Below are 14575 nucleotides of genomic sequence, written 5' to 3' on the forward strand. Positions count from 1 at the left end.
TACCGAAAGCGGGGCACACATGCAAGTTTATTTCCGATGTTCATAAATAAGATACCAGCAAAACCCACAGTATCAAGCCCTTCTCTTCTGGAATGGATTTTAACATCTTAACCACAGGAAGCAATTGAGGCCCCATCCCAGCCCCCTTTATTTTTCCCGCCAACCCGCCCACATGCCCATTATGGTGCATTAGGTTTGGAGCTCCTTTTTCAAGCCTTCTTTAATTTTTTTTTGAAAAACCAAATGAAAATGGATCTTGATGACTTTAAAGAAAACAGGAAAACTACTAATGATACTGCAGCTGTCCACTTCTGTTTACAGTACACATGGGAATATTGAAAATGCTCTGCTGAAGGAATGTAGAAGTTTAGCCCACAGAAATATGGAAAGCAGAGGTAAGAGGCTGGGAGCAGCAGCCAGTTAACTATGGTGCTAGCAGATGTTGCCCTATTGAGGGAATGCAGCTTGAGTGTGCTGCAGTGCCTACAGAGAAATCTGGCCTGGTATCTCCTGGTGAGCTCCTTGTGCTGATCGCTGTGCCTGCAGGGACCGTGCTGACAGCCTCCTGTGCTTCTGCACTGGAGAGCGGCATTCCCCACTTGCTCATGGGTTTGCAGTGTCCTGTGCTTGCCTTGGGGTGCCTGCTTCATAGAAAGCCCATGGGGTTTGGGGTAAATCTGTCTCTCTCTGGAACAGCAAGGACCTGTAGTGTATATTTCAGGTAAAAGCTCCCAGAAGTTTCGTTTTTCTTTTAAAAAAAAAAAAAAAGTTCACAGTACTTCTGCAAAAATGTTAGTACTCCATAGAGTGATCACCACTGAAAGTTAAATAATGACTTCTTTCCTAAAATCCGCCCCTTTTTTATTCAGTGCCTTTTGCTGTTGGGCATGGTATGGCCTCCCTAATCATTTGTCACATAGGCAGAAGGTGGAACACATTTGTTATTGATATGGAAATAACAGGCATTGCCTTCTGCAGTTGTTTTCTGTTCTCAGTAGTTGATTGGCTGTTTTTGTTATTGTGTAGTAATAACAGGTCTAGAAATTATTTCAATGATAAGCCAGTAGAGAAGTTTGTTTGTTACAAACTAAACCAGGCTTGTTCCCAGTTCATGACAAGCTAAGCGCCACTCCACCTGCACATTGTTTGCTCTTAAAGGGGATGCTCCCGACTTTGGAGGACTCCAGCACTTTTGCATAATTCACAGATATTAACAAAATACTAATCTGTTCTTATCCTGCAAACATTTGGATTGCTCTGGGAAGGAACTAGACGGTATTTTGCAGAATGTTTTGAAGCTGGCTGACAGAGCCCTGTAACAGCAAGTTCCCACCACTACGTACACCTGCCTGGAATCCAGCTGCTGCCGCTCCCAGGTTCAAGGTTCCTGGAGGTTTGTGTCGTATCTCACAGCCTCATGTCTGTTAGATGCTCCAGGATATCTAAAATGGCACCATATGCCTCTGTTTAGGTATAATCACATTACAAAATGAAAAAGACGACACTTGAGTCCAAGACTGTGTGGTCTGCCAGAGCTTTTGTGGTTACCAGAAGTCTGGTGTGCAAAGTATTCAGAAGTTGCAGCGATAGAAATACCTAGGGGAAAGGTGAGTACTTCATATTTTCAGGTGAAAGCAGAGATGTCACTAAACACAGAATACACACATGGAAAACATTTGTTTTCTTCTGTGACATACTTTTCAGTATGAAATAATTTCTGAACCTTAGTTTTCATTTGCGGTGCTTTAGCAAGTGTCACACTTTATTTACTAGGATGGGCTACTGCAGGTTGTGTCTGGGGGTGTTCATCATTAAGATTTTGGACTCCGTAATTAAGCAATGCCCAGTCAGCTGTGAAGCCCTTACTTAGTGAAGAAACTAAGCCATGCAAATCTAAGAGGTTTTGTTAGTCAAAACACAAAACTGACCGTCAGCTGAGCAAAATCTAGAATGAGCAGTTTTATTTATGATAAAATTTGATCTCTTTAGTAATCACTCCAGGTACACAAGAGGTATTTCACATTATAACAATATAGGCTAAAGTATCTATGCACAAATGCTCTGATAGAGCTACTAATATTTTTTTATGAGTTAAAATAGTTAGTACATTTTTAGCTGTCAGCAATTGCAGAGTAAGTTGGATCAGAAGCGTGTATTTCCTGGTGCCAAAGAGTGGGATGAAAGATACCACAAAGCAGCTGGCCTACGCTTTATGGTGATTCTATTTGTTAATGATGGTTTCTCAAAAAGAGCAGGAAAAAAGTATCGGGGTTTATTTTGTTGTTGGTTGAACATGTTGATTTATGCAACATGTTCAACAGTGAAGTTTCCATGAAAGTTAGAATCAAACCCTTAAGAGTACTTGTACTCTTAAGTACTATGGACAACTTTTGGGAATTGCTAATTATTTTGCCATATATAAGTTCTGTTCATCTCACAGTATTCAGGAAGACACTGACTACCAGTTTTACGTGTACTTGGTTGGTAACTTGTACTTGGTTGTACTTGCTACTAGATGGCCCTCTCTAGGAAGTAAATAGAATTTCCTATGTTAACACCTTTTTGGTAATTCCTTTGGCTGAAGTAGGCTGAAATACAGGGAAGTTGATACACATGGCTCCTTCATTTCTATCTGTAGCTAGCTTAGAAAACATAGCACAAAATTTCAGTGTTTTGGGGAAAACTAGCTGACGTAATTGGTTTTGTAATGGTCCATGAAATAATGTTCTGTTATTGTCAGCAATATCATTTCATTTTTAAATGACGAAGTAAAGTTTCTGTGGAAGTTAAAATTTGAGAATTTAATCACAACTGGCAAAAAAGCTACCTATAGGTTGAAGTTTACTTATGCAGTACTCATTTAAATGAGTAGATGGTAAATTTTTATGAATTTCTGTCAGGACTTTGGTACCTTATTCTGCATTGTAACCCGTACCCACTCTGGGCCTTTACAAATGTTTTGTGCAATATAGTAAAATTCACTTTTTGGGAGGGTATTTGTTTAAAGTCCCTTTATTTATGCTTTTTTGGATGCTGAATGCGGTTATCAGCCCACATTTGAAGGGATGGGAGGAGAAGAGAGGTGATTGTGTAGCTTGTTCCGTGCCGAGTCCTAAAACTGCTTTAGGGATGCTGGATTTCACTGTAGCATTGCTTTGAGGCTGCCACGTTATACTTGCTTGGTCTGTAAGCGTCCATCTTCAGCACTTCAGAGCCTGGTCCTCTTCTCCTTCCTTCCAGGGAGTGACTTCCTTGCTTAACTTGGAGGAAGCATTTCTTGAAGATGGGCCTTTGCCAGTCCTTCTTTTTTTTTTTTTTTTTTTTTTTTTTTTTACCCCCCTGGTTCCTTACATTTGCTCTGTGAAGGTGATAAAATGTTGCTTTCAGTAGCCAACATCCCTGAAGCTACAACCCCTGGTTTTGCAGATTTCACTGTAATTTGGAAATGGCAATAATTTAGTTGTATGAGGAAGGAGTTATTTGATCCCAGGCTGCTGGCTGTTGAAGGTTTTTGATGGTTCACGTTTTCTAATCCCTGACCCTTTTTAGCAGCAGGAACTGGCTTGAGGAGCTTGTCACCTAGCATGTGCTGCGCTAAGGTGAGAACAGCTTCATATGCAGCGAGCGACTGTTTTCTGATGGAGGCTGCTGGCAAGGATTCTGCATGTGAATGTCAGCTGCCGTGTGTGCCCCTGGAGCTCTGACTTGTTTTGGTCTCTTTAGCCGGTTCATTGGGTAAGATGGTATGTCTTAACATGGGCCTGTTATTTATAAGGTCCATGCCCTGGAATTTTCTTGTATGTTTCTGCTCACAGAAATGCTGCAGAAAAGATGCATATGTTGATGTCCTGAGGATGTCTCAAGTGCCAAAGTTTTTTTGTTTGCTGCCTTTTTTTTTTCCTTCCTCTCTAACTTACAGGCACTGGGTCCTAATTAACTTTTTTTTTTTTTAATATGCCTGGGTTTCACGGATCCCTATGATCTGAGTCTGACCAAAGTTTTGCATTGTTGATCATAATTAGTTCCTTTTGTGCTAGGAAGGGGTGCAAGGTAGCTGATGGAAGCAATGATTGTGCTTGTAGTTAATGCACTACAGAAGCATCACAGCCTTTCCTCTTATGTCTTCTCTGCGAAAGCGGTGCTGGACTTGCCGGCCTTGACTTGTTAGCCCCATGACTACAGTTGCTGTATGAGATGGTAAGCTTGTTGGGAAATTGCGAGAATGGGTAAACAGAAAAAACAGAAAATGCTCTTTGGAGTTTGTTGTATCTTCAACTGCTGAGGAAATGGACAGTCTATAGGAATTTGCTACTGTAAGAGACAGTTCAAAGACATTCCATTCAGTCTAAGTGGTAGATGACATTAAGCTTATTGGAGGTGTATTTATATTGCAAGTGTTACTGATACTTTGGAGCATTACATCTCAGTGACTAGAAGCTGGAAGGAATCCATTTTACTCAGGAAGTAAAGAACATGTTTTTAACAAGGATAATTGATCTTTTAGTGGGTTAATGACGTGTAGGCAGTTGACTTTCATAATTGAAATAAAACCTGTCTTACTGATAATGTGAGCTTTCAGTGAAATGCCAAGATATTATATTTGGGAGTAATTCCTTATTATCCATGGCCCGCGCTAAGGAAGATGCTGGATATGTGGGGCAGGTCTTGTTCATGTACCTCTGAAGGCAAGAATTGGGTTCGTAGGGTTTGTAGTGCATTGATGATCTGGTTGGGAACAGGTAAAGATGTTTCCCCATTATCAGACTTCGTGATTTAGAGATGTACCTCAGCTGCTGCTAGAAGATGACAAAGTCATGGACCAGAGCAGCCTTACTCCGTGTATTCTGCTTTAGGAAGTTGTCTTCTCCTTTCTAATGCATTCAAGGCTACTCTGGCCATTCTCTGTAAGTAGTGTAAGTTTGTAAAGGAAATCTCTAATGAAATGTTTAACTTGCCTATATTGGTGGGAATATTTTTGCTTAAATTACCACAGTACCTGAGGACTGGCAGGTGTCAAATATGACAACAGTTTTTAGAACGTCTTCTAGGGGAGAGTCACTGGCTGAGAACTGTGCAAAGCAAACTGGTAGAAATTGTGGAATTAGCAGATCTGGATAATTGTGCTGTGGATCAACAAGCTTGGTGTCTGTACCGGGGCCTCCTGTCTCATGTGTTTGTCAGAGTTCTTTGAGGAAAACTGCAACCATGGTAGTAAAAGTGGTTTGGATGATGCTGTGTATCCACGTTTGTATAGTGTTTTCCAAAAAGTGGGGGAAAAAAAAGCTATTTGTATGCAGTAGCTAAAATTATATATGTATGTTTGCCCTCCGATATAACTGGTGAGTTATATTGCCTTAGAAAATGTGGGTACTGGTGGGGAGGGAAGAGGATTTCTGCCTTGTCCTGCTCAATATTTGAAGTTGTTCTGAGGACTGGAAATGCAAGAGAATTTTAAATCTAGTGTCTGCTTATCTAGGGAACTGTATTTTATCTATTTTTTTTTTTTGAAAAGACTTTCACATGTATGGTGACTGTTGTAGATTGTTTTATGTAGAACATGTCAAGTAAAAGTAGTGATTAGTGAGCAATTGTAGGGAGATTAAGGATGTTCAACCAGAATGAGTGAATATGGCTCAGAAACAATGCTTTTTGGTCAAGTAAGCAAAACAGAAACTGAACTGTACTCTTCCACACCACAGCTGTGTGCTGCCCTGTCTTCCAGCATGGCATCTCCAGTGGTGCAGTTTCAGATTAGGAAAACAGTTAATTTAGCATGTGCTTAAATCCAAGTACGTTCCTGGGCTGGGTTTCTGATGGTAGGCTCAGGATATAAAAGAAATGATTTCTGCCTAGTTTTCAGGCTCTTTTATACATCTCATTACATGAAATTTCGCAATGTGATGCAGAACAAAATTGCTGCAATTTTGCTGTAAGTATAGTTTGATCAGAATTTGGTCTTCACCATCCCTAGAAGCTGTCCCCAGATCATCACCACGTGGCTTGACGTGGTTTAATACAGCTGGCATTGTTTGTTCTGTAAAGACACCTAGTGGAGCTCTTGTGCGTGATCAATTCTTGTACACCCCAAGATGCTGAGACGTTCTGCACATTGGTGCTGAGGTTGCTGGTGGTGCAGCTGGGACGCGTTCCCGGCGTGTCTGTCTGTGCTGCAGTCACCACGTGTTGCAGTTGGGGTGTAAAATTTCCTTATGTTGGTTCTGGCTCCTGCTCCTTGTAAAACTTCACACCAGGAGTGACTTGAGCAGGTTACACAAGCACTTTCCCACCACGTGCTAACTACGAGGCAGCCAGCTCTGCCCCGGGAGCACAGCTGATGGGAGAAGCGAGAGCACAGTTCAGCCCCGATGCTGCTCATCTGCACGTGCCCAGTACCTGTAGTCGTGCAGGAAGCACCAGTCAAAAAGTTGCCCCTTGCCAGTCCACAGGAAGAAAATAGTTTCTCAGTAATGAGGACAAGTTGTAAGATCTAATGTTCGGTGACTGTATTGATGTCAAGAGCCTCTTTTTCGCTTGTACAACTACGGAACCGATCCTCTGAAAACCATAGCAAAGGATTAGGAGGGAAAGGAGTCCTCTCCTTGACCGGCGTCTGCATCATCTAGATGCATTTCAAACTATTCTTCCACTCAAGACATAAAGGCTGTGTGCACATGTATTTCCCAGTCGAGATCTCTATATTTTTGTGCAGCTTTTAAATATCTGAGCGTTTGTTATTCCGTCTTACCTGGCAGGAACAGAAGGATTTTAGGTCAGAAATCCTCTTTCTGGAAACTTTCTGCAGAGCACCCCGTATTCTTTTAATTGCAATGCACTTCAGAGTAATAAGGATGTAAAAGCAGTACAATGCAGTTATTCTGATAGTGCTTCCCCCTTGGTGGAACCTCTACTGCATTTGTTTAAGTAAGCAAAGCCTCAACCAAGAAAGCTTTCCTCTTTTTCAGAAACTTTTCTCTTGAAAACAACTGAATCTGTTTGAGTCAAACATCCTGAAAAACTAATCTTGAGGGAGAAAACAGCAGGTATACAGCTAATGAAGTTGTTTGTGAAATGTTTATACTGTTGAAAAGAAGGCACATAGTAGAAAGTGTTAGGCATAACTAAATTTTCTAACCAGTCCCTACAGCTGTTTTTAATATCAAAATGTATAAAAATATAAGGAACTATTGGAAGATGATCTTTTTGTTTGTTTGTTTATTTAGATTTGTAAAGCTTGAGCTTGGGATCAAATGGGACTGTACAGCTGAAGAGATCTCACTTTTAAAATGCTTTTTAAATTGTGAAAGGTATAATGAGCATGTCTTTAAAAAGAGGAGGAAAAGGGGTGGGGGGTTATATGCACATGAAATACTATACTGAGACATGAAACTGTCAAAAATGTTTTTTTGTGATGAAGTCCTTTCTGCAGTTTAAGCACGTAGACGGCTGAGTGTGAGAGCAAGAGATAGGCTATGGAAAGATGAACTCAGATATTCTCACTCCTTGAAATTCATCACCAGGGCAATATAAAATCCGAATTTACACCTACATCATAATTTCTTAGGTGAATTACCAAAACTTTGGAAGGTTCTGCAATTTGCAGGGGTTCCATTCTAGTTCTGATTTTAAGCTATTTTGAAAAATTAAGTAAACAAACTGTACATACTAGAACTGGCAGACTTTCTTCATTTCTTCCAAAATATTTAGTACGCTGTAGCTGATCTGCTGATATTAACATCTGCAACAGTACTTCTCTAAGGAATGTAATTAATATTATTCCACATAGAATAAAATGTCCCTCCAATTATTTATGACCTGATGAACTGTTTTCTGAACCAATACTCACACTCAAAGGTCAAGGTTCACCACTTGAATTATGTTAGCAACTCCAGTTGAAATCCAGACTCTTTGTAGTCACGGACTTCTAGCTGTATAGCACATTTTATAAATAAAATAGTTGCAAATCTCAGTGGCCTTAACTAAATGCATTAATGGATAGGGGTTTGCAGCATAAGTTGTGGTACTGCATTCCTGAAAAAATGTCATTATTTCACCATTAAATAAATCTTTTCTTTCTCCTGTCTATACTTTCCAGATTTTCAATAAGTCTTCATATTTACTTAATTTCAACTCTACCTTACTTTAAAATACATAGGAAAAAAGAGCAGTGTGTTTAACAAAACACTTCAGTACTTATGGAAAGCAAATAACGGACTTATTTCAAAAGGTCTTCAAAGGAAAATCTTAACTGAATTATTTGGAAACTTCAAAAATCATTCATCTTTTTTTCATAGTTAATAATGTAATGAAAGCCAACAAAATTATTGATTTGATTTTTATTTCAGTTTCACAAGACGTTTGGGAAGTACAAACTGCACACTATTTTAAGAACAAGATGTAAAATTTTTTTTGTCTTCAAATTGCATCTTTCATTTAATTGGTTTTTGTTGGATAGCTTTTCAAATCGAAAGGGAACGAAAGTTTCATATATCTAAACGCATCTTGGAAACTTCGTAGCTCAAACCAACTGTAGAATTACAATCTTATGTTTGTATTTTCACTTGATTATTTTCTGGAGAGACAATAATCTCTTGTTGCTCTCATGTCTGGAAGGTTCTGGTAAATATGTTGTGTCCTGTTGCAGATAGCATATAGGACCATTAGTTTTCAGGTGTTTGATAAGTACTTCGCAGGGGATGCTTACAGGCCTGTATGAAGCAAAACAAGTTGGTTGTAATCACCCAAACTGGCAAAATTCTGTTAGGTCACAAGGTGGCTTTGGTGATGAGCTAATTCCCCCAGCTCTTGCTGCTGTATGTCTGAGTCTTTTGTTCATGCTTGTTTCAAAGAGGTTTCCTTCATCGCCTTGAAGCCGGTGTTGCCCACCCAGCCCATCATGCCCACTGTAGGTAGGTCTCTTTTTTGTTCTAGGTTTGTTTGCACTCTTTAGATCTGTTACTTAATTCCTTACTCCCTTTTATGGACTTGTCAGCATACATTCTTGTTGCACACGTTCCTCCCTCTGTGAAGGTCTGTGCAGGAATAAGTGTGCGCAGCTTGAACAGCATTCAGTGAAGGGCAAAATCAAGAGACTAAGTGCTGGAACCAGAAGCCAGGTTGAATGCAAGTCTGTTTGCTGCGGTGGGGGTCCTCACCCTAACTGTAAGCATGACAACTTTTGTCATCTCCTGTTCCATGTAACTGGGTCTGGGTTCCGTGTAACTGGAATTCAGTGCACCCTCCTAACCTCCCTGATAATTTAAAATAACAGATATTTGCTAGAAGGGAGATTTCTGTAAAGGTACTTGAGCAGAGAAGACATTATAGTTGAGCATCAAAATGATGTCTGCTGTCAAGCTATTATCTTTTGACCAAATGGAGTAAAGATACTGTTGTGGTTTAACCCGGCTGGCAGCTAAACACCACACAGCCGTTCGCTCACCCTCCCCCCTCCCTCTCTGGGATGGGGGAGAGAAACGGGAAAGTGAAGCCGGTGGGTTGAGATAAAGACAGTTGATTAAGACAGGAATATAATAATATAAGGAATATAAGGAATATAATAATAACAATAATAATAATAATAGTGATAATGATAATAGTATTAACAATAATAATGTGTAAGAAAACAAGTGATGCACAATGCACTTGCTCACCACCCGCTGACCGATGCCCAGCCTATCCCCGAGCAGCCGGCCCCCCCCACCCCGGCCAGCCACCCCTATATATTGTTTAGCATGACGCCATAAGGTATGGAATACCCCTTTGGCCAGTTTGGGTCAGCTGTCCTGGGTCTGTCCCCTCCCAGCTCCTGCTGCACCCCCAGCCTGCTCGCTGGCAGGACAGAGCGAGAAGCCGAAAAGTCCTTGGCCTGGTGTAAACACTGCTCTGCAACAATTAAAACATCAGCATGTTATCAGCGCTCTTCTCATCCTAATCCAAAACATAGCACCCTACCAGCTACTATGAGCTACTTAACTCTGTCCTAACTGGAACCAGGACAGATACCAGTTAAATGGTTATTGTGGTAATCCACAGGAAGTCATATTGTCTCTGAGGAGTGAAATGGTAGGGTGTACTGGAGTAGGTAATAAAGTTTTATCCTCCCACTGAGTGAAACACATGTATAAATGACTGAAAATGAAGCAGGAGTTTCAGGAGGCCTTGTGTGGACAGGCGGTGGGGCAGGAAGCGTGTTTGTGCTTTGAGTTTGCTTTGAACCAAATGGTTTTCCATGATGTTACATACCTTCAGGAGGTATGTAACTTCTCAAGAGTCTCCCAGAAATGCAGAGTTACCTGAAAGGCCTTGCTGTTTTTATCAAGTCTTACCTCCCTTAATCTTCTCAAGTATTTGTCATTTACTTGGATTTTAATGCCGTAATCACTAAACTGGACTTTGTAGTGGTGCGGTTTTAGGAGCAAAGAAACCGTAGTTGTGATAGAAACTGACATTGAAGGCTTTTCAGATGGATTTTATTCTTGTGGCTGCATTTGAATACTAGAGAAAGAGTTTCATCAAGACCAATCAACAACATAAGGTGCTCTGAGTTCTCTTTCTGCTCGCTAGACAGCATGTTTCTTACTCCAGTTTTCTGTTAAAATTCCTTATTGCTTCTCCTCAGTAGTGCTCAGCTTGTACTTAGGTTTTACTTGAGAATGTCTCACTTATCATTTGTTTGTTTCTTACTGGTTTTTTTTTCCCAGATAAAGTATATTGAGCAGCACGCAATTTTCCATTTTGCATTATAAAAGGGCAGACCCGTCTAGATTTAGAAGGGGAATACTCAAGTCAGTTGTGCCCGTAAGTGGAATGAAGCAAAGAAATAGCTCACAGTAGTAAGTCATAGCTTGATACAGTGCGGATTTATGTATTGTCTGGTGATACTGAAATTTAGAAGGAAAATGCAATACAAATATCCTGTCAAAAATGGGTAATGATTCAGCACAAGTGTATTAAGTATTGTGCTTGAAAGAAAAAAGCCCCAATTTTTCAGTGACTGAATAACTGAGTAATTGCTTTTCAGATAGTATTGTGCTTTTAATTTATTTCAGCCCGTTATCAACCGGTAATCCAGTAATTATTTAGTTGTTAATGCCAAGTTCTAATTCACACATCAGTTGAATGCTTTGAAGGGCTGATTAATCATTGATACAAGTTACTACTAGTACCTAAAACTGATTTTTTTCCCTAGCCCTTAAAGATAAATATGGGAAGGCATAAAGCAATTGCACAACTTGTCTTCTTACAGACCCAGCTAAAACTGTAATTTCTAACATCAAATCTTATTTTCAGCTGCTGATTTTCAGGCTTTCTGAGGTAGTAAACCCTCCTTTTAAAAATCCCTGTACAGTGCCAAGGTACCATGAGGGGTCACTGGTGTAAAACCTACTTGCTGCGGAACTCAGTGAGCGCAGGAGTTTCATTGTCATAGGAGAAAATGCTCATGGGCTTTACAACCAACAATGAGGCTCTAGAAGTATGACTGACTCCTTGGTTCCTCGTGTGGTTTTATCACAGTAGAAACCTGTCTTTCCTTTGCAACCAGTCTTTTGAGAAAAGTCATAGAAATTACAGGAACCAGCAGACAGTCGCGGTGTTTGGATTTGTATGGCGCTCAGAGCATGAATGTCCCAGATTTCATCATAAAATTGCACAATTCCCAATACCAGGTTAGGCTTTGAAAGAAAAAGCCATCAAAGAATACAGCAAAGCTGAACGTTGCCTGTCTGGGCAATGTTTGTTTGTTTGTTTTCCGCTTAAGCATTTTAACCTCATTATGATTCTTATAAATGCATTCAGGAAGACTGAGGATCTATAAACAGGAACCAGATGCTACAAACCCTTAACTTCTAACTTGTATTTCCCTTTTAATAATGCTGCAGGTTTTCTAAATTATGAAGCACTTCTCACTACTATTTAGCAATTCAGAACTATGGCCCTAGTAAGATGGATGAGGTATGAAGTATTATATTAAAGCAAGATTTGTTTCTTGGCAGAATTTCAGATTCTTGGATTAACCAATTGCCAGTGAGCTTGTCTGGGGATATATATGGGAGCTGAGTACTGTGCTACCTTTCATCAGACATAATAAAACTACTATTTTATGCTTGCAAGCACACATGTAACAGCATGTAAGCTCCTAATAATAGAATTTTAGTTTAATGTGTTTTTTTATTATTATTGTTATATATTTAAGATGTTGGGCCAGACCCACAACTGTTGTCATCTGTGTAGCTCTAGTGAAGTTAATGAAGTTTTACTGAGATGCATGACATGTCTATGTATGTCTGTATATGTGAGCTGGAAATGTGGCTTATTCTTCTTTGCGTAAGTACAGCTCATGTTCTTCCGGCATGTATGGTTAGGACAGCAAGCATTTTAATGATTCTAAGTTGCAACCTGGGTGTTTTCTCGTAATGAAATAATTATTGTATCTCCAATTAAGTAAACTCAAGTGCCAAAGGTTAAGGAGTCGATTATCCCAGGATAAAGATATTAACATGTTTGAGAGAATACTGGTAATTTATTTAGAAGATTATTCTCATGCTCTGTATCTTCCTTGCAGTTAGCTACTAAAAATATTTTTCAGTATGTGTGGGGACATGTTTGCAAAAACTCTTCATCCACATTTCCTTAAACATGTCTGCAGCAACACATTTTTTTTCCTACCTTGTCAATTCAGCTAATATATATTCATTTTCTTACCTTTAAATTCATTTTTCCATTGAGTAAACAAATTAACTTTTCTTTCCCCTGCAAACCTAAACTCTGTGGATAATTCATTGGCTTTTATACCTGAAGTAAGATGATTTCCGTAGGCTCTGATACAAATGATTCCCGCATGTTTGTTAGCTTGGACAGGGTAATTGCTCGTGCAGAGCTTTACTGCAACAATTCTAAGTTGGTCTAACTTCAGTATGCTTTCCGGGTGATGGGATTTTTATCTCTTGGGAACGTGGCAAAGTTAACCAAAAGATGGGATTCGATAGCTCGGCAGAAGAGAAAATACGTAGCCTAATTTTACTGTAAACACAGTATTTGTTGGGAATTAGAGGAAAACCTTTTCTGCATACTAGCTAAGTCACTCCCATTGGGCAAAAACTTACTCTCTTAAATACATGAACAGAAATATTCTTGTCAGTCACTTTGTGCCAAAAGCTTTTTCTTTTGTACCTTGGAATTCAGATCTAAACAAAAAGATTAGCAAAAAACCCCAAACCTCAAGCTGCTCTGAATTCCCTTATAATGATAGGTATCCTGCCTAGAAGTCCTCTCTCTAGCCGTGCAGTGTACAGCATTTGCTTTGGCAGCAGTCTCAAAGCTTTCAGAAATTTCTGGAACATCTTAGGCGGCAGCAGCTGTGAGCCTCAAGTAGAGGTGGTAATTATATCAAGTTGTAGCTCGCAATTTTCAATTCCTTCTCCATCCACTCCTGCAACAGAGGTCTTACCACTTTTTCCTCTGTTCTCCTTTTTTTTTCTTTTATTCTTTAACTGCTAATTGAAAGGCCTCTTGAAAAATCTCTCATTATTCATAGCCCTAAAATGTTAATGTAGCATGGAGTTGTTTGTAAATGGGATCAGGATTTAGCCTGCTATCCAACATGAATAAGCTATTTTGCCGTTACGGTGTTAAATCCTTGTGCTGAGTGTGTCCTTGCTTTTTCCCACTTGGCAGATTGCAAATAGCTGCAATTATTTTCTCTCAAACAACTCAGGTACATTTGACCCACCCTTAAAGTGGTCCTGAGCATTTCTAGAAAACTCTATATGCTTTTACTTGCTACCACCTGAATGTTCTAACTTATCTGTGTCAGAGCGCCCACTGGCCGTAGAAGAACTTGAGGCAGGTCAGAATTCATCAAACAAACCTTTGTCCGTACAAATATCCATGTAGGGAGCCAGTGCTCTGAGGGTGCACCCTTGGTGTTTTGAGGGGATGCCAGCATGTCTGAGGGCTGTTTCTGTGTTCCAGGACTGCTTCTGTGTCCCTCTGCATTGGTGCCGCTCTGCTGCCTTTTGGCAGCCCGAGCTGGTGTCCACATCCTCCTGTCTTGGGATACTGCATTTGGTTGAGGCTCCAGGTAGTCTCCATGATTAGCACTTGTCTAACTGATGAAGCCATGCCGAGCCTGGATGCTGGCACAGAAATTTGGTTGTACTGTTGTTAAAATGTTGGGCTGGTCCTTGGTTTCCCCCCCAGGACTTGAAGGTCCCGGTTCTGGAGGTACACTGATCCAGGAAGGCATCCCAGGAGGCAGCTTGGATGTACCGAGCTGCTCCGTAACGCTGTGTGGGGTCAGTGGTGCTGTGCAGCATGGTATGGCTGCCTGCTGGGTTGTGGTGGTTTTGTGCTGCAGCCATCACCCCTTGCTGCTCTGGGCTTTTCTCCTGGTTAGAGCTCAGCACCAGGCCCCTCAGCACCAGGGCTGCTTCCTGCTGGTGCCTTGGCGCTCTGCTGTCCAGGTCTTCCTGCTGCCACTTTCGGCTTGATGCTTTCAGCACCTTGTTTTCTCGCTGGTCATGGTGCTTGAGCATATTTCTGCTCCGCTTCATGGGTCAAAATGTTACTATTTCAG

At 40.5% G+C, this 14575-nt stretch overlaps 1 protein-coding gene across 2 annotated transcripts in view; it reads left to right on the forward strand.

Moving 5' to 3' along the window:
* The window catches only part of CFAP299 (cilia and flagella associated protein 299), a 213428-nt gene that overhangs the window by 43013 nt on the left and 155840 nt on the right, over positions 1-14575 (forward strand). The window lies entirely within an intron of this gene.

Source organism: Anser cygnoides, chromosome 4 (assembly GCF_040182565.1).
Source record: "Anser cygnoides isolate HZ-2024a breed goose chromosome 4, Taihu_goose_T2T_genome, whole genome shotgun sequence".
In the NCBI taxonomy this organism is placed as follows: domain Eukaryota; kingdom Metazoa; phylum Chordata; class Aves; order Anseriformes; family Anatidae; genus Anser; species Anser cygnoides.